Source organism: Balaenoptera borealis (genome assembly GCF_965194805.1).
Source record: "Balaenoptera borealis genome assembly, chromosome: 14".
Lineage (NCBI taxonomy): Eukaryota > Metazoa > Chordata > Mammalia > Artiodactyla > Balaenopteridae > Balaenoptera > Balaenoptera borealis.
In genome coordinates this window covers 21,548,245-21,575,503 of record NC_138875.1, presented here as the reverse complement: position 1 = coordinate 21,575,503, position 27,259 = coordinate 21,548,245, and the positions used below count along the sequence as shown (strand labels likewise).

Here is a 27,259-nt window from a genome sequence, read left to right as displayed (position 1 = left end):
GTCTTCCCCAAGAGTATTTTGTCAGTTTCCTTTCTCTTCCTATTCAGCCCAGAGATCTTTCTGGAAACTCTGAGATATCCATCACACATGGATCATACCACCCACTCAGATCTTACTTTTAATGCAACCACTGATTCTCCCCTACAGACTCCGAGGTGAGATATTGCAACGATGTTTTCCTAATGCCTAGACATGAATGTCACAGAGGTCTTTTGGACTAAAGGGAGAAGGAAGGGGTTTGTGGAAATCTACAAGTAATATGTGTGAATATTTTCATAGTGTGTTTTGCAAAGCCCATTCCCACATTGATTGTTTAACTCAAAGCAGTAGTTCTGGCAATGTGCATTCTGACACAGACCTGAGAGGTCAACACAGTATTGGAGGAATCCTAGTCTCTGGTGAAGCGAAGGGCCATGCTGCGACAGGTCTTCTGCACAGTGCTCTCCATCTTGCTGCTGAATGTGTGGCCCATGACTTGCAGCATCTGCTTCATCCGGGAACTTGTTTTTGTTTTTATTTTTTAATTTAAAAAACTTTCCCCTGCTTTATTGAGGTATATTTGACAAACAAAATGGTAATATATTTAAAGTGTACAACATGGTGATTTGATATACATATCTATAGTGAAATTATTACCATAATCAAGTTAATTAAAACATCTATCAGTTCACACAGCTACCTTTTTTTTTTGAATTTTTGAATTTTATTTTATTTATTTTTTATACAGCAGGTTCTTATTAGTCATCCATTTTATACACATCAGTGTATACATGTCAATCCCAATCTCCCAATTCATCACACCACCATCCCCATCCCCCCGCCGCTTTCCCCCCTTGGTGTCCATACGTTTGTTCTCTACATCTGTGTCTCTATTTCTGCCCTGCAAACCGGTACATCTGTACCATTTTTCTAGGTTCCACATATATGCGTTAATATATGATATTTGTTTTTCTCTTTCTGACTTACTTCACTCTGTATGACAGTCTCTAGGTCCATCCACGTCTCTACAAATGACCCAATTTCGTTCCTTTTTATGGCTGAGTAATATTCCATTGTATATATGTACCACATCTTCTTTATCCATTCATCTGTCGATGGGAATTTAGGTTGCTTCCATGACCTGGCTATTGTAAATAGTGCTGCAATGAACATTGGAGTGCATGTGTCTTTTTGAATTAAGGTTTTCTCTGGGTATATGCCCAGTAGTAGGATTGGTGGGTCATATGGTAATTCTATTTTTAGATTTTTAAGGAACCTCCATACTGTTCTCCCTAGTGGCTCTATCAATTTACATTCCCACCAACAGTGCAAGAGAGTTCCCTTTGCTCCACACCGTCTCCATCATTTGTTGTTTGTAGATTTTCTGATGGTGCCCATTCTAACTGGTGTGAGGTGATACCTCACTGTAGTTTTGATTTGCATTTCTCTAATAATTAGTGATGTTGAGCAGCTTTTCATGTGCTTCTTAGACATCTGTATGTCTTCTTTGGAGAAATGTCTATTTAGGTCTTCTGCTCATTTTTGGATTGGGTTGTTTGTTTTTTTAATATTGAGCTGCATGAGCTGTTTATATATTTTGGATATTAACCCTTTGTCCATTGATTCGTTTGCAAATATTTTCTCCCATTCTGAGGGTTGTCTTTTCATCTTGTTTGTAGTTTCCTTTGCTTTGCAAAAGCTTTTATGTTTCATTAGGTCCCATTTGTTTATTTTTGTTTTTATTTCCATTACTCTAGGAGATGGATCAAAAAAGATCTTGCTGTGATTTATGTCAAAGAGTGTTCTTCCTATGTTTTCCTCTCCGGTTTTACATTTAGGTTTATAGTCTCCGGTCTTACATTTAGGTCTCTAATCCATTTTGAGTTTATTTTTGTGTGTGGTGTTAGGGAGTCTTTTAATTTCATTCTTTTACATGTAGCTGTCCAGTTTTCCCAGCACCACTTATTGAAGAGGCTGTCTTTTCTCCATTGTATATCCTTGCCTCCTTTGTCATAGATTAGTTGAGCATAGGTGCGTGGGTTTATCTCTGGGCTTTCTATCCTGTTCCATTGACCTCTGTTTCTGTTTTTGTGCCAGTACCATGTTGTCTTGATTACTGTAGCTTTGTAGTATAGTGTGAAGTCAGGGAGTCTGATTCCTCCAGCTCCGTTTTTTTCCCTCAAGACTGCTTTGGCTATTCGGGGTCTTTTGTGTCTCCATACAGATTTTAAGACTTTCTGTTCTAGTTCTGTAAAAAATGCCACTGGTAATTTGATAGGGATTTCCTTGAATCTGTAGATTGCTTTGGGTAGTATAGTCATTTTCAAAATATTGATTCTTCCAATCTAAGAACATGGTATATCTCTCCATCTGTTTGTGTCATCTTTGATTTCTTTCATCAGTGTCTTATAGTTTTCTGAGTACAGGTCTTTTACTTCCTTGGGTAGGTTTATTCCTAGGCATTTTATTCTTTTTATTGCGATGGTGAATGGGATTGTTTCCTTAATTTCTCTTTCTGATCTTTCGTTGTTAGTGTATAGGAATGCAAGAGATTTCTGTGCATTAATTTTGCATGCTGCAACTTTACCAGATTCACTGATTAGCTCTGGTAGTTTTCTGGTGGCATCTTTAGCATTCTCTCTATATAGTATTATGTCATCTGCAAACAGTGACAGTTTTACTTCTTCTTTTCCAATTTGTATTCCTTTTATTTCGTTTTCTTCTCTGCTTGCCGTGGCTAGGACTTCCAAAACTATGTTGAATAATAGTGGCGAGAGTGGACATCCTTGTCTTTTTCCTGATCTTAGAGGAAATGCTTTCAGTTTTTCACCATTGAGAATGATGTTTGCTGTGGGTTTGTTGTATATGGCCTTTATTTTGTTGAGGTAGGTTCCCTGTATGCCCACTTTCTGGAGAGTTTTTATCATAAATGGGTGTTGAATTTTGTCTAAAGCTTTTTCTGCATCTGAGCTGATCATACGGTTTTTATTCTTCAGTTTGTTAATATGGTGTATCAAATTGAAAGATTTGCATATATTGAAGAATCCTTGCATCCCTGGGATAAATCCCACTTGATCACGGTGTATGATCCTTTTAATGTGTTGTTAGATTCTGTTTGCTAGTATTTTGTTGAGGATTTTTGCATCTATATTCATCAGTGATATTGGTCTGTAATTTTCTTTTTTTGTAATATCTTTGTCTGGTGTTGGTATCAGGGTGATGGTGGCCTCACAGCATGAGTTTGGGAGTGTTCCTTCCTCTGCAATTTTTTGGAAGAGTTTGAGAAGGATGGGTGTTAGCTCTTTTCTAAATGTTTGATAGAATTCACCCGTGAAGCCATCTGGTCCTGAACTTTAGTTTGTTGAAAGATTTTTAATCACAGTTTCAATTTCATTACTTGTGATTGGTCTGTTCATATTTTCTGTTTCTTCCTGGTTCAGTCCTGGAAGGTTATCCTTTTATAAGAATTTGTCCATTTCTTCCACTTTGTCCATTTTATTGGTGTAGGGTTGCTTTTAGTAGTCTCTTATGTTGCTTTATATTTCTGCCGTGTCCGTCGTAACTTCTCCTTTTTCTTTTCTAATTTTATTGTTTTGAGTCCTCTCCCTCTTTTTCTTGATGAGTTTGGCTAAAGGTTTATCAATTTTGTTTATCTTCTCAAAGAACCAGCTTTTAGTTTTATTGATCTTCGCTGTTGTTTTCTTTGTTTCTATTTCATTTATTTCTGCTCTGATCTTTATGATTTCTTTCCTTCTACTAACTTTGGGTTTTGTTTGTTCTTCTTTCTCTCGTTCGTTTAGGTGTAAGTTTAGAATGTTTATTTGAGATTTCTTGTTTCTTGAGGTAGGATTGTATTGCTATAAACTTCCCTCTTAGTAGTACTTTTGCTGCATCCCATAGGTTTTTGATCATCATGTTTTCATTGTTTTTTGTCTCTAGGTATTTTTTGATTTCCTCTTTGATTTCTTCAGTGATCTCTTGGTTATTTAGTAATGGTTTAGCCTCCATTTGTTTGTGTTTTTTACAGTTTTTTCCCCCCCTGTAATTGATTTCTAATCTCACAGCGTTGTGGTTGGAGAAGATGCTTGCTATGATTTCAATTTTCTTAAATTTACAGAGGCTTGATTTGTGACCCAAGATGTGATCTATCCTGGAGAGTGTTCCGTGTGCACTTGAGAAGAAAGTGTAATCTGCTGTTATTGGATGGAATGCCCTATAAGTATCAATTAAATCTATCTGGTCTATTGTGTTATTTAAAGCTTGTGTTTCCTTATTAATTTTCTGTTTCGATGATCTGTACATTGGTGTAAGTGAGGTGTTAAAGTCTCCCACTATTATTGTGTTACTGTCGATTTCCTCTTTTATAGCTGTTAGCAGTTGCCTTATGTATTGAGGTGCTCCTATGTTGGGTGCATATATATTTATAATTGTTATATCTTCTTCTTGGACTGATCCCTTGATCATTATGTAGTGTCCTTCCTTGTCTCTTGGAACATTCTTTATTTTAAAGTTTATTTTATCTGATATGAGTATTGCTACTCCAGCTTTCTTTTGATTTCCATTTACATGGAATATCTTTTTCCATCCCCTCACTTTCAGTCTGTATGTGTCCCTAGGTCTGAAGTGGCTCTCTTGTAGACAGCATATATATGGGTATTGTTTTTGTATCCATTCAGCAAGCCTGTGTCTTTTGGTTGGAGCATTTAATCCATTCACGTTTAAGGTAATTATCGATATGTATGTTCCTATGACCATTTTCTTAATTATTTTGGGTTTGTTTTTGTAGGTCTTTTTCTTCTCTTGTGTTTCCCACTTAGAGAAGTTCCTTTAGCATTTGTTGTAGAGCTGCTTTGGTGGTGCTGAGTTCTCTTAGCTTTTGCTTGTCTGTAAGGCTTTGATTTCTCTGTTGAATCTGAATGAGATCCTTGCCGCGTAGAGTAATCTTAGTTGTAGGTTCTTCCCTTTCATCACTTTAAATATATTGTGCCACTCTCTTCTGGCTTGTAGGGTTTCTGCTGAGAAATCAGCTGTTAACCTTATGGCAGTTCCCTTGTATGTTATTTGTCATTTTTCCCTTTTTGCTGTCAATAATTTTTCTTTGTCTTTAATTTTTGCCAATTTGATTACTATGTGTCTCGGCGTGTTTCTCCTTGGGCTTATCAGGCCTGGGATTCTCTGCGTTTCCTGGAGTTGGGTAGCTATTTCCTTTCCTATGTTAGGGAAGTTTTCGACTGTAATCTCTTTAGCTATTTTCTCGGGTCCTTTCTCTCTCTTCTCCTTCTGGGACCCCTACAATGCGAATGTTTTTGCGTTTAATGTTGTCCCAGAGGTCTGTTAAGCTGTCTTCATTTCTTTTCATTCTTTTTTTTTTTATTCTGTTCTGTGGCAGTGAATTCCACCATTCTATCTTCCAGGTCACTTATCTGTTCTTCTGCCTCAGTTATTCTGCTATTGATTACTTCTAGTGTATTTTCATTTCAGTTATTGTATTCTTCATCTCTGTTTGTTTGTTCTTTAATTCTTCTAGGTGTTTGTTCTTTAATTCTTCTAAGTCTTTGTTAAACATTTCTTTCATCTTCTCCATCTTTGACCCCATTCATATTCCATGGTCCTGGATCATCTTCGCTATCATTATTCTGGATTCTTTTTCTGGAGGGTTGCCTATTGCCACTTCATTTAGTTGTTTTTCTGGGCTTTTATCTCGTTCCTTCATCTTGTACATAGTCCTCTGCCTTTTCATTTTGTCTGTCTTTCTATGAATGTGGTTTTTGTTCCACAGGTTGCAGAATTGTGGTTTTTCTTGCTTCTGCTCTCTGCCCTCTGGTGGATGAGGCTATCTAAGAGTCTTGTGCAAGCTTCCTGATGGGAGGGACTGTTGGTGGGTAGAGCTGGCTGTTGCTCTGGTGGGCAGAGCTCAGTAAAACTTTAATCCGCTTGTCTGCTGATGGGTGGGGCTGGGTTCCCTCCCTGTTGGTTGTTTGGCCTGAGGCGACCCAGCACTGAAGCCTGTCCAGTCCTTTGGTGGGGCTAATGGTGTACTCTGGGAGGGCTCACGCTAAGGAGTACTTCCCAGAACTTCTGCTGCCAGTGTCCTTGTCCCCACGGTGAGCCACAGGCACCCCCTGCCTCTGTAGGAGACTCTTCAACACTAGCAGGTAGGTCTGGTTCCGTCTCCTATGGGGTCACTGCTCCTTCCCCTGGGTCCCGGTGTGCACACTACTTTGTGTGTGCCCTCCAAGAGTGGAGTCTCTGTTTCTCCCAGTCCTGTTGAAGTCCTGCAATCAAATCCCGCCAGCCTTCAAAGTCTGATTCTCTAGGAATTCCTCCTTCTGTTGCCAGACCCCCAGGTTGGGAAGCCTGACATAGGGCTCAGAACCTTCACTCCAGTGGGTGGACTTCTGTGCTATAAATGTTCTCCAGTCACCCACCCAGCCATTATGGTATTTGATTTTATTGTGATTACGCCCCTCCTACCATCTCATTGTGGCTTCTCCTTTGTCTTTGGATGAGGGGTATCTTTTTTGGTGAGTTCCAGTGTCTTCCTGTCGATGATTGTTCAGCAGTTAGTTGTGATTCTGGTGCTTTTGCAAGAGGAAGTGAGCACATGTCCTTCTACTCTGCTATCTTGAACCAGTCTTCCATCCGGGAACTTGTTACAAGTGCAATCTGTGTACCTACTTTGGATCTACCAAGTTAGAATCTGCATTGTAGCAAGATCCCCATGTTCTCTCCATGCACATTAAAATGTGAGATGCTCTCTTCTGTTACTGCTGTTAATCTTCAGAATAGTCTGAGGTAATTATTAAGTTTCCCGTTTTACAGATGGGAGAGCTGATGCTGAGTGATGAAGAGATTTACCTACTATCCCTGGAAATTGAATTCTCTCTGTACAGAGACTCAAGACCACATTGTTTTCACTATATACCATGACTGAATAGGTATTTATGATTAAGTCAGCATGACGTATATTTCTTTCGAGTACAGTTGTAAATATTAGGAAGGAAAATGTTCTGGTCCCTTTGAGATGTCAAATTGCCAAATGGGAAAGAAATTTTAGTGGGAGATAGGGCCCTTAAAGGCTCAACTAAGTGGAGGCATATAGAGATAGTACATTCTACCCAAAATGGAAGGGCCGAGTTAGTTTATAGCCACGTGACAGAAAGAGAACACACAGGAGCACTCAACAGACTTTCAGTCCAAAGATGGTCACAGCAAGACAAATTATGTGCTGAGGTGATAATTACCTTGGACTTTCCTCTGAGTAGCAGCTGGAAATAGGCTGGAACAGATGGAGACAGAAAGAGTGAAAAGATTGTGGGACAGCCTCAGAGGAGAGACAGAGCAACAGTTTGAATACGAGCCCCTGGATGGCTAAAGATCTGGGCATATATTCTGCACATAGGATTTTGTAGGGCTTTTATTCCCTTGCTCTAACTAGAGTTTTATCATTATGAGAAGAAAGAAGAAAATTAATCAGTGAGATTTATTTTCAAATCCTATTTTTGTTGACGTCTCACAGGAGATTGGTTTATATGTTTTATTTTATGCTATCCCAATTATCTCTTCTCAGGAAAATTTTGACCACTAGGTTCAGGCTATCTTAAACGCAAATGACCATCCACCTATATTCAAGAAGAGTGCTTAAATTCAGAACCTCTTCTTCCCCTTCCCTTTCCATTTGTAGCAAATATTACAACACCTTCAGAATTCACTCAGTTGAGGCAGTCATCTATTTGAATTTTCATCTACTCAACTGTAGATGAATATTTAGATGCCAAATACTAAGCTAGACTGCCCCTCACCTACTCCTTTTCCCAAATATTATTATTAAGAGCCAGTAGAAGTAAGAAAGCTTTTAGGTAGAATGGTGACACATATATAGACTCACTGATTAAATGTCACTGTTGTGACTGCAATTAACCATCCCTAGTTTGAAAAAACAGATCCCAGAGGCTGGAGTTTCTTTGTGATTTGGCTGCTCACTTTCTCACTTCCTTGCCCCGTAGACAGTGTCCATGGCTCCATTGAGTTCTTCACATGCACCAAGTTGCTGATGGGCAATGCAACTTGGAGACGTGCAGAAATAACACTGAGCACCATGGGTTTCTGCCACGCCAGTTGGTCTCTTGGTTCAAATCAAGAGACTCCTAAAGCACTATTTCTCTATGTGGTATTGCAACAGATGTTATTTGGGGTTACTAAGAGTGTTGAAAAAAAGATAGTTGCCAGTCTAATTGCCCACTTGGAACCATGAAGTAGAAGTTTATTAATTTTTCACATTAACACAATCTCCTTAGCTCACAGACTATGTTCCTTTCAGAAAAATCGGCAAGATTTAGTCATATGGCTCAAAACACTACACTCCGATTGCTCCAAACAAAAGTTTTAAAATGATGTGAGTGGGAGGTACAAACTACTGGGTGTAAGATAGGCTCAAGAATGTATTATACAATATGGGGAATATAGTCAATATTTTGTAATAACTGTAAAACTTTTAAAATTGTATAAAATATGAAAAAATGTTAAAAAGTAAGAACCCGCAGATCTAAGACATTCAAGGAATTTCAAGCAGAATAAATAAGAAGAAAATTTTAAAAATAAATAAATAAAATAAAATGATGTGAAAATGGACCCTTTTAAAAGTTACATTTGCGCACTGATTAAACAAAGGACTCTTTAAAAACCAATCCTCTCTGTAGGTTGAGAAATAAATTAAAATGCGCCTTCTTCACACCTAAATAGAGTGAGGTGACAATACTAAAGTGGTGCTGTGTATTTACTTAGCACTTCGCATTTCCAAATGGCACCACAATTTCATTATCGTACTGTGCACTCCACCTCTAAGCTTAGCAGATAGTCTACTGCTAAAATGCCATAAAATGTATTACTCAGCAAATGGGTTATGGTTTAGGTAAATTTAGGTAAATTACACATGGTCTTGACTGAACAGCAGTGAGCCCAAGGGACCCGTCATTTCCACCCTTCAGAAACTAGGAAGACTTGGAAAGATCAATTGAAGAGGTGTGAACAGTAGCTAAACACTTCTCCTCTTTTTTTCAGCAAAAGGCATCATGAATTTTCTTTTAACTGATTGAGCTCCTATTGCTTCTGAAAAGTGTGGGAGCCAGATGGGAGAGGAAAATCAGATCAAAAAAATTAATATAAATTTTCTTTCAGGTTGGGTTAGGGGTGTGCATCAGAAAAAGCACAAGTAAACATGCCACTCCTTTTAGTATTTTGGCAGAGCGGCGATAAATATATTTATATGATCTAATCACAGGACGAATTGTAGGTGGGCTCTTATTACAATGATTAAATAATATAGATGCAGAGTACATGTCAATAAGAAAAGTTAAACTCAAAGTGAAGAAACATATCATCCAGAATGTAGGAACACACTAGTGGTAGTTTAATTTTGGGCATGGTAGTTAATTCCCTGATCTCACATGTTTTCTTTCCTCCACCTCAAATATACATTAGAGTGAAAAATGGCCTTATTTCAAGTGAGGCATATGGGCCATTACTGACCTTGCTTCTGTGTTCAAAGTTCCCACATCAGTAATTCCTGGGATAAGACACAATTCCTTTTAAAAGGACACATAGGATCTCGGTTGGGGTTGGGGCTTGGGTGTTGACATTTTAAGATAACAAGGGCTGTTGAAGTTTTAAGACAGATGAATGCACCCTCTTAAATAGCAGGCTTCTAAGGGACGTGGCATAGGACAGGATTTATCAACAGAGAAGAACTTTTGTCATCGCTGCATCCATAGAAACTGAGTTCTCAGTAAATACTTTCATATTAAATAAACAGTTTTTCAGTTATAAATGAATGAACAGAGGAATAAATGAAAAAGTATAAAGAAAGAACAGGGGTTTGTATGTTTTCCCAGGAAAGAAGGGACAGCCTGCCATTTACATGGAGATTAAAGCATGAACATGGTTGGATTTAAGAAAGGACAGTGTGACAAAAGGTGTGAGATAAGAAGCACCATCTTTTTCTTTTTCACGTGGCTATTGCTGGCTCTGCTAAGAGCAGAATTCTCAGTACACCCCAGTTTGAACCACACACCCCTTCCATCTTCTTGCCTTTCATCAAGGCTAGTTACAAAGGGTAGAATCTTCAAGAGAATTCCTTCAGACTAATATACCCTCTCACTTTAAACATCTCTCCTGAGAAAGCACTCATGGTCACCTGCTTCAGAGTGAGAATCCACAAGGCTAGTTCTTAGAAAGTTGGAGGGAGTCTCCTGTGGATTTTCTTTCTTTTTATCACTTTTTTCTTTTTGTTTTTAATAAGTGAGGTCGATATTTATAGTGCTTCTACATCCATTCATTTCAGGCCCGTGAAAAGGACTGTTTGCCTGCCCACTGAGTGTGAATTATAGGGCTGACATTTAATGGTACAGCTTCCTTTGCTCATTGCCCTCAACAATTGAGAGATGACTTGGAAGAGAGGGATACCGCATAGTAAATGTCTCACACAATGGGAACGCGCCATTTTGATTTGCTTTTAGTTTTTAAGTGTAAGGTTTGAAAAAATAGCATGTGGCATATAGACATTTTTCTAAATTGTACTGTTAGGAGAACATTAAGTTTTTCATTTCACACTTTCTGAGTCTTAAGCACCATTGCTATATGGGCAAATCAGTTATTTTCTGATGATTCATGTGCAGATTTGTACCAATCAGAATGGACCATAATTATGCCAAGTCTCTTCTTTCACAGAAGTTTGCTGAGGGCACAGAAAAAGGAAAGCTAAAGGAGAATCATCCTTTGTAAGTGTTCTGTGTAAATTCACAAACCATAAAGGTACAAGTAATTTTATAGTACAATGGAAATCTACTTTGAATAGCCTAGTGTTGTTATAAACCACAGATACCAATACAGCCATCTGGGGATCACTTGATAGGGACTTAATGGCAAATCTGTGGGCACATTTATCTTTCTCAAGTTTGCCTTGAGGCTGTGGACATAAGACAATAGTCAATAGCATCTTCTTATGATTAATTTCCTATGCAAATCATTGAGAATGTGGAATCACTGATTTTTTAACACTGACTTCTGGAGGAGCTGGAAAGTCAGAAGAGATGTTCATTTGTCTGAGACCATTTATTTTAAGAAATGGCAATCCTTACAGCATGATAGTGAATCAGGAAGGAGACTAACAGGAGGCCCACAAAACGGGTTGAGTGGCTGAGATATTAAAAGTGAGAAATGTTTGTATCGATTCGTGTGTGAAAAAGAATACTGTGTCTGTATTTTATTCTTCCATGGTTCTCAGGGTGCTCTTTCCTCCAGGTCTATGAAATGTTCTTATAGATCTGCTCTTACTTATTTTATTTTTACCTTAATTTTTGTCTGGAGTCCATTGTTTTAAATCCTACCACCATTCAAAAACACTTCCAAGACACAATTATTTCTGTTTGAACAGTCTTCTGCCTTTTTTCTCCTATTCAAAGAGCTGATGGTTGAATTTTTAAACACCAACATTTTCATCTTCTTCAGCCTGACATAGTCATTTTGGGAAATTTGAATCCATAGAGGTATTTTCTAGCTGGGTTTGATTTGCTCACTGCCCTTCTTTAACCTTAAAGGCACAAAAGGAAGTATTCCAGGCACCTTCAGGGAATCTGGCAAGTAATAGCAAACAAAAGTTCAAGATGGGTCAGGTCCCACAAAGGAAAATGAAATGTATTATTCTCACACAACAAGATTAGCAAATCATCCATAAACCTCAGCCACCTTGCCTTCTTTTTACTCTAATGAGTTTAGTGTGCAGTAATGATGGTCCAGGCTTCATCAGAATTCTGTCAGTGAAGGGGAATTTTCAAACTCTGTTTGCAAATGAGATCTGCACCATAAACCATAGCCATCCATCATAGAGAAGTAGTTTGTGCCTGATAAAAGGCTGTTTGGGCAGAGTCAATCAAATGAGCATTATTAGAGCTTGGTATTACACTGTCCTTTAGGTGATGGAGAAGGCCTGTAATACAGTTATGGAATGTGATTTTTTTATGCTTCTGTCCCTTTTGGTAAACTAAACTCTATTCTAACATGAGTTTCTTAGAGTGACATTCATAATCTTTGTTAAAAAAAAGAGACCTCCTATTTCTCATCTGTCACGAGCAGTTAGAACTGTGTAGAGTTTTCATGATATAGCTAACACTACAAAGAAATGATATTCCAGCTAAAATTACAATGCATAATTGTTGGTTATTAATGAAAGGTAGGCTGAGCACTTGTGTTAACTAAATGAAGATAGATGAGAAATGTAACTTTTAGTGTAGCTTGGCCATGATTAAAGATCCTAACTATAACAATAGGATTTTGAGCTGATAAGAGCTTTAGATACCATCTAATTTAGTGGTTTTCTAACTCTTATTTAGTATCGGAGCCCATTTTTCAACCAAATATTATATGGCATCAGGATATTAAAAAAAATCAGAGTTCAGGAGTTCTTATTTAGATACAGGTAGGGGTCCTTCTCAGCCTTCCTTAGCTTACCGCATCCACCTTCTTTGATGGGCACTACTGAAACTTTGAAATATACTGATCTAGCCCATTTTTCTGATTTGCATAGATGAAAAAAAACTAATGTCCAAAAATATTAATCTGTTTGAATAAGACACAGAACTTACTAACTGCAAAGCAAATACAAAAATTCAGAAGTCCTTACTTATACGTAAATACTTTTTCTACTGTGTACGGCTCCTCCATTACATTGTTCTACATCAAGGCCAAAAATCAAGTACCTGCAGGGGCCAGGCAGTTATCGGGAATACAGCAGCTGGTAAACTGGGGAGCTCACGCCCCACATAAGGAGAACAGCTGTTACACAGCTTCAGGTGATGCTTGTCATGAGGAAACTAGAGCCCAGGATTCCTTGACTTCTTAATTAAGCAAAAATTGGACAATCAGAAATTTAGTGTAATAATTATGACTTAATATTTTAATTTAATGGTAATAATAATCAAAAAGTGCCGTACAGGTGTACAAAACACAGTCCAAATTCAGCTCGTACCACTAGTCACGATACATAATTGTGTGTTCATTGTTGTGACATTGTGTTTAGCAGAAACACTAAAAATTAAAACATCTTTGTGGTCAAATTCATGAGGTTCATGCCTTAGGTGCAATCCTTAACATGCCACCATTAATGTATTCCATAAATACTAATTGAGGATCTATTACACTAGCAGTAGCAATAGACCCTTATACATGAAAAACTCACATTCCCAGACTTCCCAGGGCTCATATTCTCATGAGGGGAGCCAAGTACACAAGAGATATTTGCAAGAAGCTAAAAAGAGTTAATAGAGATGTACCTATGGTGTGGTGAGGCCACCAAAAAAAAAAAAAAAAAAATTAGACGCGCATAGCTCTTCTCAGGAAAGACTTTCCTTTGGAGTCATAAAGAATGCAGAATAGTTACCTAGACAGGAAAGAAAGAGGTCATTCTAGGCAGAAAGAACAGCATTCATAGAAGAAAGGGATTGAGGAAAACTCATGTCTTGATCAAGGAACTGCAAGTAATTTGGCATGACTAGAGGACATGGAGAATAGAGAGAAGGAAGATGTGGGAGATTAGGCTGTAAATGTAGACAACAGCTAGTCCATGAAAGAGTTTCAGATCTGTGCGAAGGAGTTTGGACTTCATTGTGTAACTACTGGGACACTATTTAAGAATTATAACTAGGGTGAAGGCATCACGGTTTTATTCTAGAATGATGACTCAAATGACACGTATGAATTGGGAGAGATGGAGATGGGAGGTTGAGGGATACGTATTGGAATGTTCCAGGTTATCATTGATAAGGGCTGCAGAGCTGGTGAGGTTGGAAGAATGGAGGGGAGGGATTTGCGCCAGGGGAATTCACAAACTCTGGCTGCTGATTGACTGAGAGAGAGGAAAAGGAAAGCACTGAGGAGACACACACCAGTTTCTGGCTCGGAAGTCTGGAGTGACTGTGGCCCATTTAACCAAGGAGGAGACCAAGGAGCTGGATTTGGAGCCTGTAGAGTGTGGCTGCCTGCTCCAGATCTGGGAGGGCCACCAGCCTGCCATGAATCCCGTCACTGGCGTGAGGAATTCACCACTAAAATGAAATATTTTCCTAATTTCCTTCAGTACGTTTTCCAAAATAAACTATATGACTTTGAAAATCTAAACATCATAAGTGAAAAAAATAGTAATCTTCTTAGGAATAGCCTAGACATTGGAAGACTTACACCAAGAAGTTTAGAATCCACTGTTTCTTTTGTTTGTTTGTTTGTTTGCAGCATAACACACTTTAGTGCTAAAAACAAAATAGCAAAGCCAATAAATGCCTACCAAACCTGGCCAGTAGTACTTCTCAGCTGGTTTAACAAGCACTGAGCTAGAAGGTTGAGACAAAAGCAAACAGAAGTCTTTTCTTTTTTTGTTCCTTAGGAATCCAAATTTACCATGTTTGGCACTTGATTTTGCATTTGAATATGGAATAACTGTTTTATTCATAACAGGAGGGAAAGATTGAAAGGTATTTTTTCTCTTGCTCTGGCTTAGTGTAGTTTTAAACCACATTCTCTTGTGTTCTATTGTTTTGAAATGTAATCTTTTCCTTCTCCAAAGTGTTTTCTGAGTAATCATCCCCAAAACTCATTGAAACCCTTCAGCTAGACTGCTAGACTCCGTGGCAATGTGATCTGAGAGAGAGCTATTGACCACCTATATTTTCAAATTAGTATTAAATCTGAACCTTAAGTATGGTTAAGAACTAACATAGTTTCTCTACTCAATAATCCAACAATTATGAACCCACAGTGGGTCACTGTATAATTGGAAAATAATGTGCTCTGTGAGGTCTGTGGATATTTTATAGGCAGGATACTTTTTTTCTTTGCTTTTTTTCCTAACAGTAAATGAGTTTAGTAGGGGAGGGACATGCAAGGCAGAGAAAAATGTCAGAGCTGTTGCATGATCATAATAGGGATACTATTGGGGGGAAAAATGAGAGTGAGAAAAGAAACCAAAGCCAAAAAGCAAGCTGATAACTAAAGTTCAATCCCTAAATAATACTTCCTTTCAAGGGAATTTATGGTTCTTGGTAACTAACAAGTAGCAGCCCACTCCATTCCGCATAAGAAGAACAACAATAACTAATAATAATAACAATTTCCAATGAATGCAGTGGTTACTGCAGCCTCTGATTTAAAATGTAGTTTGGGAACAGCAGGAATATTACCAACGATATTCAATTTTCCAAGAAGATTATCCATAAAGAATCCTGCAGCTGCACTTATTCACCTCTCTTCATATCATCATTATGCAGACACGAATACTGAGAAAAACACTGTAATGAAATTTGAGAGACTGAATAATTCTTTATAAATACACCCACTTTATATATTCACGTATATTGTGTGCTCTTCAAATACAAATTTTAAATGTTGTTTATCTGTTACTTCTCTACTTGTGCCTCTATGTGTGTATTCTCTCCTTAAGGTAATAATAAATTCAGATGTTCAGTTTCTCTCATGCAAGAACAGATTTTTAATATGTGAGTGGGGAATATTTCAGTGAAATGAAAGGACAAAAGAAACTCAGACAAAGTGATGCTTTGCTGGGGAATTGAGATTCAGAGCAGCCTTTGAGATAATTATCCAGGACCCCTGATTGTCTAGTATAATATCTGGCCCCAAGTTTGGGAATCTAGCATTGCAGGTCTGCTGGGGGAGAGTAGTGACTAAGAGATGACAACTCTTAGGTCTCGTATATTAGAAGGATGTAGAATCTGTAGTTTGTAACCTTCTCAGCACTTTTTGTAACTTCAAAATCCCCTTTACCCTTACCCAACAGCTGCAGTGTTCATTTTAACTTGAATTAAAAAGGAAAGATGATAATAAAATTGGTAGGATGTTTGAAAGTGTGTATACTGCTATGTACCACCTGTAGGATCCTCCAAGCGTACAATCCCAAGTGAACTGATAGAAGTTTCACCATCCTTCTTCTTTTTCTGACTTCAGTAACTCTACCAACTACCTCTTCAGATCATGTAGGATCCTTCACTGGCTTTGGCCTTATATTTTATTGGCCCTTGTACATAAATACATCTGAATTGCTGCTTTTCTTGTTTTGCAGATAACTCTAAAGGACACTTTATGTAGGACTTCATACTGTGGATATGACACTTTCATTCTACTAGCTGTAAGATTGATTTGTATTCATGTGTCATTGGTCATCTCATCTGGCATTCTCCTTCTTACTGCATCTTTTGGTATCGATGCTATTGTGACAGTTGACATATAGATGTCACAGAATCATCCTCCTTTTTACATATTGCTGCCATTAATATGGAAAAGGGTACTAGCGCAAACTCGCCAGACCCGCTGAGATTCCTTATCTCCTTAGCAGTTCATTTTGAGGTGAGTTGAGCAGAACCCTGTCTCCAATATTAGATTGTGGGGTTATATTAGATTCGGCATAATGCCCAGAGAGACATTTGAATTCAATTGATTGATTTTTGTGGTATAGTCTCAGGAGCACTGTTTGCCAGTTTCCGTCCTCAGTTCTGTCTGAGAAGTTCTGGGAGAGTTACGCTGTTCAGAGTAATAACCTCAGAACAATTTGGAAACAATTCCCTTCTCCATATTCTTTTTTTTTTTTTAAAGCATGTATTTTTTAAAAAATTAATTAATTAATTAATTAATTAAGTTTTGGCTGTGTTGGGTCTTCGTTTCTGTGCGAGGGCTTTCTCTAGTTGTGGCAAGCGGGGGCCACTCTTCATCGCGGTGCGCGGGCCTCTCACTGTCGCGGCCTCTCTTGTTGCGGAGCACAGGCTCCAGACGCGCAGGCTCAGTAGTTGTGGCTCACGGGCCCAGTTGCTCGGCGGCATGTGGGATCTTCCCAGACCCAGGCTCGAGCCGTGTCCCCTGCATTGGCAGGCGGATTCTCAACCACTGCGCCACCAGGGAAGCCCCCTTCTCCATATTCTTGAGGACCTCAAAGACTTCAGTCCTCCCATGGAAACAAAAATAGTTCTTACAGATCGAAGAGGCACAGGGACACTTGAGCGTGCCCAGGGATTTCAAAAGAAGCAAAAAGGACTCCTTCATAATAAAGCTCACCTGCACCTTGGACCATAATGCCCTCACTCTTCTAACCCTTTGATATTATTATTAAACAACATCATCAACACATCACCAGTGCTAAAGATGGTGAGTGCATCAAAGTAGTCTAAGATGGCTTTTGCCTTCAAGAAGTCTTCAGCGTAGTTGGGAGGACTAGGCATAAAATTTAAAAGATTTATATAATTACAAGGCAGCATGTGGTCAGTGTCAGTGATTCTGGGGTAGGAGATAGTTACTATATGAGTTGAAAGGTGCAAGACGGCAGTGTATGCCAGGTGGTCGGAGCAGACATCACAGAGGAGGGGACGACCCATTTGGACCCCTAAGGCTGGCCTGGCTCAACCTCATCAGAATGGAGGCCATTGGAGTCTGGGGACTGATAAGCTCGTCCAACCTTGCAAGTAGAATAGTGCTTTGTTTGGTGGAAAGAGAGTACATTTTTATATAGGGTAGAATGTTCATGAGAGGAAATAGTATTAGATAAGCTTATGGATTTTAATGACTGGCTAAGAATTTTGAATTGAGGCCATTGAAGACTTTTGAAAACTTTGGGGAGAAAGTTTTTCTAAGATTTATCTGCCCAGAGCTGATTGAAATGGATAGATGGGTGGGTGATGGTGGTGGAGGGGGGAGAAGGGAAAACTGCATTTAATTAGAGATGAGGCATTTCATTAGCAGTTTACAGATGAGATCGTGGGTGTTCAGATTAGAATGGCGGCAGTACAGTGGAGCGGACGTGATCCTTCTATGTAGTTTCTACGTAGTGGAACAGGTCGTTCTGAATAGTGTGGGTAGATCTTTGGGCTTTTACCTTTCCACTGAATGTCCGTATACCTAGTCGTCTCCAGCAATTTGCCAAATGTACTGAAATGAATTTGGAGAATAGTTTCATGGGAAGTAAAATGGAGAAATTAATGTTTGCTTGTTTCTCTCCTTAGATTGGTAGTCTTGATCTCAGAGCCCTTTGAAAATTAGACAAACCTATGGTATCTGTTTTAGAAAAAAATACATAGTTATAAGCGAGATTATACATACAGGTTTAGGGGTTTATAGACACTTTGATGGATGCTAACTTAAGAGATTTAAGAGCAGTGTTTTCTTAATGATTTTGTATGAGTAAATTCTGAATTATAGTTAAAAAGCCCAGGTAAGAGTGATAACTCTCTAGCATTTGCTCCCTGTTCAGAGGGAAGGGAAATAGCAAAGAAAAGACGATACTTTTAGGCTGGCAGAGCTTTAAAGGAAAAAAGTTAGGAATGAGCTTTTTATTCCAACTGGAACCTTATTTGGGACCTTACTCTGATAAATCTAACGTATTAAAATGAGTAACAAAGTAAGAATTTAACTGAAGGGTTACTATTCAGCTGGGGAAAGAAACTGTTACAAGGCAGAACAATTTCAGCAACAAGCTTGTGTCAAACAGAGACTTAAACAGAATAGAGCTGCCTTCAGTCCATGTAATTTTCCTAAGTGATATTTCAGGAGGGTTGGCCAACAACCACGTTATTTCATCATTTTTATGGTAAGACAGGTAGGGAGTAACCAAGATTTGATTAAACTTGCTTGTATGGATGACAGAGAGACTGAAAGTCTGGTCAAGGAACGATTGCTATTTTCATTAATAATGTAGTTGCATGGTCCTTTTTATTCATACTTTTTCAACTCATTCAGTAAATGTTTATTGAGCATCTACTATGTGCCCATGTTGCTGAATGAATCGGGGGTCCCGCTGCTCACTGCTTACAAAATTAATATTCACAAATGGTAGAGAAAGGTGCCTTTAATCAGATTTGGAAGGTATGCTTGGGCCAGAGCTGAATAGAGCATAGGGGCACCTGGTTTAAAAGTTAGTTACAATATGGCTTTGCTAAAGTGACAAGAAAAGGGGCTTCCTGCTGAGGATGGTTTCCTGTAAAGAGCTGCTTATATCAGATGTTGACCTATAGATGAGGTGACCATCTATCTGGTTTTCCCTGGAAGGCCCAGACTTATACCTAATGACCCTGTTAACTATTCACAATGCCACTTTCATTCTCAAAAGTGTCCTGGTTTGAACAATAACTTAGACTCTTTGGGGGAATGTCACCTTAGGCAAAGTCTACTCAGTCTGGCCATGTGTGCTTTGCTAAGCTATTCAAACTACACCATGATTGCCTGTAGTATTCTGAATATAATGTAAACCTCATAAAGACAGGAACCTTGTTGGTTTTGTTCACCAATACATCCTCTGAGCCTCACTTATTTTTGGAACATAATGTGTACTTAATAAATATGTATTATAAAAGAGTGATTTTTCTAACACAATTTCACCATTTGAGAAAAGTGCTATTATAGTCATCTGGAAGGTTAAGAACCGCCTCTGCTCATGAAAGCAGAGCAGGTTTAATTTGAAAAGGATCAAAAAGAAATCAAAAAATTATTTTAATAGTTCAAGGAAATTACTTGGTTATCTGCTTTTATTTTAGAAATGTGATCTGAATGTGCTTATTTTGCTTTTGAAGTCAATTTTTAAGTAAATAAAATATAAAGATATTAACATGTTTTCCTTGGTTATTAAAGATTTGGGCGGCAGCATCTACTATTGCAATAACTATGTAAAACATGAGAATTTCGCTGGAAGAATGTGGTGAGGCAGGGATCAAATATCTGTGACTGAGGGAATTGGTGAGCAGCTGCTTAGAACAGCGCCAGACCCAAAGTTATGTCTCTTCTTCCTTCCTTCATTCCATTTGTTATGATTCTACTATATATAGATAATCATATTTTGAGGAGGTGACCTAGGGTATATGAGCCGCATTCTTATTTGACACAGAAATCCATCAAGCTTGGTTATCTTGTTTTCCAGCCTCCAGAAGATCAGAAGCAGAAAGTTAAAAAGAAAGCTGTTAGAGGCAAGCAGATTTATGGTAACGGGAGAGATTGAAACAGCAGTAAAAGAAGGCTAGGGATTCAAAAAAGCATCATTGCTGAGGCTATCTGGGGAAGAGATAAAGAGCCTTGCTCGCCCAGCAGCCAGAAAGGCTCAGTGCATTACACCACCTCGAAGTCCTTGTCAGTAATGATGGCTCCGGGCCGTCAAGAAATGGTTAAAGTAGGTTTACTGCGCTCTGTTCAATAAGAGGACATAGTTTATAATCCATTTCAGTGATGCTGGTGTTTTACTTGGGCTCTTTTGGTTACAAGTAATAGAGAGTTCATCCTTAAGTACATACTAAGAGGTGTGTGTGTGTGTGTGTGTGTGTGTGTGTGGTGTGTGCGCTTACCTAGGGATTAGATATGGCAAGTAAAAAAAGTAACATGATTAGGAGGTCACTTGGAGTCACTTGGTTCAGTCCGTGGACTGGCCACTGAATCTATCGCTTTTGTAGTTCCCTGGTATCTTTTTTTTTTAAATATGACGTTGTTTCAGGAAGGGGGACCCCTTCCAGGGCCCAAGACTGCGCTTTTGTCTAACACTTGGCAGTGAATTGTCTGACGAGACACACGTACTGACAAAGTGAAAGATTTTATTGGGAAGGGGTGCCCAGGAGGAGAGCAGCGGCGTCAGGGAACCCAGGAGAACTGCTCTGCCACGTGGCTGGGAGTCTCAGGGTTTATGGGGGTGGGGTTAGCTTTCTGGGTTGTCTCTGGCCAATCACCTTGCTTGTTGGCCATATTTGGCCTGACTCGGGGTCCTTCCTGGTAGCGTCCACATCTCTCAGCCAAGATGGATTCCAGGGTGAGGGTTTCTGGGAGGTTGGCAGGACATTTTATGGGCTGGGGCATCTCCTCCCTCCTTTTGGCCCCTGCCAAATTCTCCCAGTTAGCTTTCAGTGGCAGCACCATGTTCCTCATCAGAAGCTCCTGTTGTGAGACAACTCATGCGAGTGGTTAGGTTTTTATCGCGCCTGGCCAAGCCGGGTGGTTTCGGTCAATGGTTCCCTAACAATATCTCTGTTTCTTTGATTCTGATCCCTCAAGGATTCCTTTCAGTTTGAATTTCTGCTTCTATCTTATTCTCTCAGGGTTTTTCTGATAAAATTTCAAGAAGAAGACAATTTTTCCAGTTCATCTTTTCTCACTGGCAATGTTATGGTTTGCTGATTATCCTGTGGTTTGCCAGCTCTGAATCAATTGCCTATTCCTGTCCCAATTTGCGTATACAAGGAGAAAGTGGATTTGGTTATCTGGCCTGACTCTAACAATCCGCTAAGGAGACGCTGAATATAAGCTGGCTTCACAAGGACTGGATTAAAGGCATGGTGGGTACCTAAACAAATCCAAAAACAGATCAGTGTTCCAAAATGTTGAGATTTAGCACAATGAGTTTCCGTTATCTGGAAAATTTTCTTCAGCTGGAAATATATCCCATTAATATTATACAAATAAACCCCTACTGCCTGTATACTTCAGGCAAATTCAGAGCTTTAGTGAAATATTAACAACTTTAATATGCATTGTGTTTTTTATCCTGTTGCTAATCTTTTTTGAAAGTAACTTCTGTATTCTTTTTGCCCTATATTACTCACTCATAGGCATGTTTTCAGTATCCTCTCTCCTACTGGGGGGTGGAGGCGATTTGATTGATCATCGTCCTCACCATTTCCTTTTCTGCTCCTAATTTCCCACCCAGATTCATCCAAATGGGGCAGATGCATTTACATCTGCAGAGGGGGGTCACCGTTTCAGGAAATGGTGAGTGTGGGCTGCCGGTGTTGCCAGTACTAGGTTTTTCAAAAATAATCTAAGAAAGTGCTCAAAACAGTGATTGATGTCACAACACATGCAGAGAATTATGCTAGTGGTATGCGACACTGAGGCACAGTGCCACGGATCACCTGCCACGGATCACCTGCCACGATTCACAGCACGTGGATACGACACGGCACGTGCTCAGGAAGTTCTGGCTTAGAGCACCAGCAGAGCCGGGGCAGGAAAATTAAAAGTTCACTTTTTAAAAAAATTTGCTTTTTAAATTATTATTTAAACTAAAACCTCCTAAAGTCACCATATGGAGAGATCAGGATTTTGTTTTTGACTTACATATGGAAGAGGGGGTGAGGATGGAGGATACTATAGTTTTTTCAATTCTTAGGGACTCAAATTAGGTGATATTCATTTAGTGCTGACCATGTGCTGTGCACTGTCTCAACACCTCAAACATATTTGCTAATCTTAATCCTCACAACAAACCCTATGGAATAGGAATGAATAACCCCATTTTACAATTGAGGAAACTTTGGCGTACAGAGGTTAAGTAAGTTGCCGAGGATCATAGAATTATTAAGGATAGAAGTTGAGATTTCCAATTCAGCCATTCTTAACTGTTCCACCAAAGGTCTGATCTGTGCCTGGGTCTTGATATAACATAGGGAATTAAGGGCCACGGGCCAGTTCTGATTCATTTAGAATCCCTGAGTTCTTGTCAAGCTTCATCATTTTATACATGTAGGAACCATTACTCATGGAGACAGAAATGTGTCCTTTGGGTTCTTTAGCTGGTCACTGACAGAGTCCAATCTGCTTGGGACTTGGGAAGAAAAAGAGAGGAGGCATCTTCAAAATAGTAGTAGGTCTTGAGTAAAGACCCAATGTCTCTGAAGATAGTTATCCACCGCCTTTGAATGATCAGGGAGGAAAAATAGATGATGTGAATGAAGGGCAATTGGCAAAGAGAGCTCAGCTGAAATGTGAGAGAAGGTGCACATTGAAACATATTGATGGAGGTTCCTGCATTTGAAAAACAAGACAAAAAAATAAATGAAGTCCAATTAGAATTATCTCTCAATCTGTGTTAGTAATCTAAGTTTAATAAAATGAATCAAAATGAGCATAAAAGTCATAGCAGGACTTAATAAAGGAATTTTAACTTCATACATTAAGTTCATAATGTAGAGTTTAAGGGTTAGTGCTACAACAAGAAGAAACTAGATGAATAAAATAGGATGAAACACACTTGGAAACAATTGCACTAATGCAAAATGAATCATCTGAATAGTCTAGTATTTTTAGTTGGTGTAGGAATTGTATGCCATGGTTGTCTGACTAATGCCAACAGCCCTGCTGTTACAGTGGGAGTACAGACAATAAACTATGGAAATGCTTTTATGCTTCATGGGAATTGGAAATATTATGGGCAGAGTTAGTGTCAGGGTCCTTAAAAATGTTAGAAATGAAATTAACCTTTACAGCTAAATGTTTGTTAATGCTTCAATTGAAAGGCATGCTTGAAGAATCAATAGCATCCTCATAAAGGATCAAAGTAATTACCAGTAAATGCAAATAATAACATTACAAATAAAAGCATTTTAGACAAGGTGAGAGTCAAGCTTCCTCTTTTATATTAATACAGTAAGTTGATGAACTGTCTAGTGACCGTGGTCAATAGAAGTGGAATTAATTTAACAATGTAATTATCTCTGCTAGTGACCACAAAACAAAAATAGTATATAGCAGAATGAGGGAGAAAAATTTGACTCATTACCAGAATATTCTCTGATATTACAAAATTAATCTTTGGCACCTCATTGTGGGTCATGCAGTATGTATACATTTTTGCTTTATTTAACAAAGTTATCTCAAGATGATTTTGTGAGCACTGAGACATATGTCTTCTTCATGAGTGGATTTTATTTTTTGCTTTCATGGGCTCCAATGTATCAAACTATCTAGAAAGTCTTTTTTTCATAAATCACTACAAAATTTACTAATGTTGTTTTAGCGTTCCTTGGCTCCAAAATACTGTACATGTGAAAAAGTAAGAAAAAATTCTAGGGATTCCTTCTTTAGTCTACTTTTTTACACTTTAAAGCTGGTATTCTAAGAAAACGTTTTTCTCACTGTAGCAGTCAGAGCTAGACAGGGAATTGTTATGTGGACATGTCATATTTCAAGCATCCTTCCTGACCCCAAAATAAAGAAGGGCTCGGAATGACTGAGCATGGATGATTAGTTTATTTCCTACTTGTGATTTAGTGATAAGAGAATAAAGGATTTCTATTGACCTGTTCTGTAGCCACCTCTTCTCTTTCAGGATGCAACAAACCACTTCATTCCTGTAAGTACCATTGCTTCTGTAGTTGACTTGTCCGTGTTCTGGAGTTATGCTCTTTCAAAGTTGGGAATATGTTTAAGCTGAATTTGAGGTGATTGGATGAGAGGAAAGAAAAATCAGTTTTTTATGACAGTCACAAAGCAAGGGGTTAGAGGAAAATATTCTTGTATGTGAAGTGCAGTCAGTATTTAGCAACACTTTAAATTCAGTTGCTGTACATTCTCAAAATAACGGGGGGTTAAAGGCATGAAATAAAGGTGGAATCTACTTCTGAGACATTAAGATTTTTGTGTAGTTTAAAAGCTACTGGCCATTTTATTCAATTACTTTGGTCTGCAGAAATGCATGCTTAATGAATAAAGCCAGGCCATAACCATTTATCTCGTAATGAACGCCTTTTATGATAGATACTAATGAAGATCAGACTTTGCGTTTCCAATTGTACCCATCTCATGGTGCAAGGGCAACCTGCATGATGACTGAGGGATGGGCAGATGCCATGTGCTGTGCCATTTGGAATCGTCATTAAACATCCATGATATCAATTATGTCACACCAAGGTTTATTAATGGTGTACTTATCAAATATTCATTGTATGGCACTAACATTTAAAGAATATGTTCTACTGAGCCTAATGGATCTGTGCTTTGACTGCCTAGGTTATTTAGTGAATTAATTCCAGGGAACAATTTGAAATACTGAAATCTGAGCTGATACAATATGTCATGTTCTACAAGAGCTTAGCTGCTGTCTTCTTTGGAGATAGTTATATGTTCTGTTGATAGTGGAGAGGTGGCAGATATACTGTGACATGGAGAGGGTGGCATGTACCCATGACCACATACATACCAATGCATGTGGATTCATTGTATACACACACACTCTCTCACACACACACACACACACACACACGCACGCACACACACACACAGTACTGGCCTTCAAATTGGGCCACCGTTTGTAATTTATGTAAACATGCTAGGCTTGTTTTTATATATAGTCTTGTCATGAAAATTGTCTGAAATGTTTCAGATCAGTAGTTTCAATCAGGATCTCTGTGTAAGTTGTACTGATGTTCTGTAATCTTGTCCTGCTGGGTCTTTATTGTTGCAGCGTAAAATAGAATTGTCACTCTGTTCCCTGTTCTCTGTTGAAAACAGATTTCCAACTTATAATTATTTAAATATATTATATGTGTTCATTTTTGAAAATAATATTTGCCTTAGGATAAAGCTTCAAATACTTCTGAAGGATTTATCCTTAAGACAAGTTTCAGATTTAAGTGGGTGGCCTATTCTCGTAGTGTTGGAAACTAATGACAGAAGTCATTAGTTTTATTATAATACTTATTATTATTAGCAGTAATAACTGTATATCATACTGCATTTATCATTCATCTCAAATAGATACCTAGGTGTCTATTAATGAATACTGCAAATTTTCTGTTGCTGTCATGTGAAATAGGTGAGAGCATCGTTGTCTAGGATAGTAACCATGTGTTTTCCCCAGCACATACTTGAGATATAGTAAAGATTATTCAAACTGCCAGATGTCTTCCTGATAACTTTGTTAGTGTACCAACTTAATTATGTATTAGGTGAAATGTTTAAACAATGCAGTGTGAAATCTACCTAATGATATTTAGGTTTAAAAAGTAAATTAGACTTTCATCTTTTAATAGGCCCCAATGTATGACCTGATTTTGAACTATTTCTACCTATTGTTAGAAAGATAAACATTTAAGCAAAGTAGAGGAAATTGAAAAGTCACTTGCAGTTGATGGTGATGTTTTTAATGACATATCTATATATCTATATAGAAAATGCAGAAAATACACACTGGTGCCTGCACACACACACACACACACACACACACACACACACACACACACACACACACACACACACCAGTGGATAAATTTAATAGACTCTTAGACCTTAACCTGACTCAAGAGCTAGCAGGTCTCACGCCTTAATTTACAGGTAAGCTGCCTCAATGAGTATAAGTGACCAGCCTTAACACACAAAGCTGGAATCAGAATCCTCTGTTTTCTGATACTGAGTCTGAGGTCTTTCTGATGTATTGAATACAACATTACCTCCCAAGAGTATTATTCTTGGCGAGAATTTATCTCCCATTTTCATTTTTTTGACGTTTTTTTTCAAAACAGGATTTCCTCTCTGATTTGTATTGAAGTGAATAGAATCCCTATTATCCTGCACTTTATGGAAATGCAACACATGAAGGGCTTTTTGTACCAGCTTTTCATTTCTGGTTCTCTTTGTTACAAAAGACTCTTCACTTTTGTAGTTGAAATCATTTATAATTATGAATTGTGCTTTTAAAAATTCATCAATGAAATCTTTGATTTAAAAATGAGCTGCCACAAGAAAGGCAGCAGGGGAAAGACTGGAATTTAATGCAGTAGAATAGTTATAGAAAAATCACAAAGGGGAGGCTTCTCACCAAGAGCTGTGTCTCGTAAGGCAGCAGGAAAAATGAAGATACAACATTCAGTCCTATTTTGGAATTGTTATCCAGTGTTGTTTGGTGTAGCAGTACACAGAAAATATCTTTATGCCGTATCTTAAATATTTGTGATAAATTAAATATATCCAAGTCCACTAACCTAGTATCCTTCAAGTATTTGATTTCGGGAAACTCATTGACCTTTCCTGACAACATGTCTTAGGTAGGGTGTCCTGTGTGCTATTCTGTGTTCATCAAAGCTTGGGTTTCTTTCTTCCCAGAATCCTTAGATTTCTTAAGAAAACAGAACCTCCTTATCTCTGGTGACCAACTTGAAATATTATACCAGGGAAGCAGAAAATGTCTGTGAGATCTTCTCTTACACCCTTTTTTCTTTCCCTGTCTCCTCTGCTATGCCTAACATGGGTCCCTTCTTGACCCCAATTTACATAGTTTCAGGACACAACACTAATGATTCATTCAGAATAAAGAAAATATACTTTAATGTAATGTGCTGACTCTACTCCTTGATATCAGAGGCACTAGAATAAAATTTTACATTACCTCTACTAAGTGGTTTATCTTTGCTGTAACGTAGCAAACGTACGTCTTTGCTGTAGACGTCTTGTAACGTGCAGGGTTTTTTTCAGTTCCTTGTTAAGGAACTTA

The 27,259-nt window shown here is 38.4% G+C and overlaps 1 protein-coding gene and 1 long non-coding RNA gene across 2 annotated transcripts in view; one reads left to right on the top strand and one right to left on the bottom strand.

Annotated features, from left to right (window-relative positions):
• The window catches only part of DCC (DCC netrin 1 receptor), a 1,166,696-nt gene that overhangs the window by 104,546 nt on the left and 1,034,891 nt on the right, over window positions 1-27,259 (top strand). The window lies entirely within an intron of this gene.
• LOC309610490 lies at window positions 16,631-27,177 on the bottom strand. Its single transcript, XR_014233986.1, has 2 exons — window positions 26,009-27,177; window positions 16,631-25,966 (listed from the first exon to the last, which is right to left on the bottom strand). It is a non-coding gene; the product is annotated as an uncharacterized lncRNA (long non-coding RNA).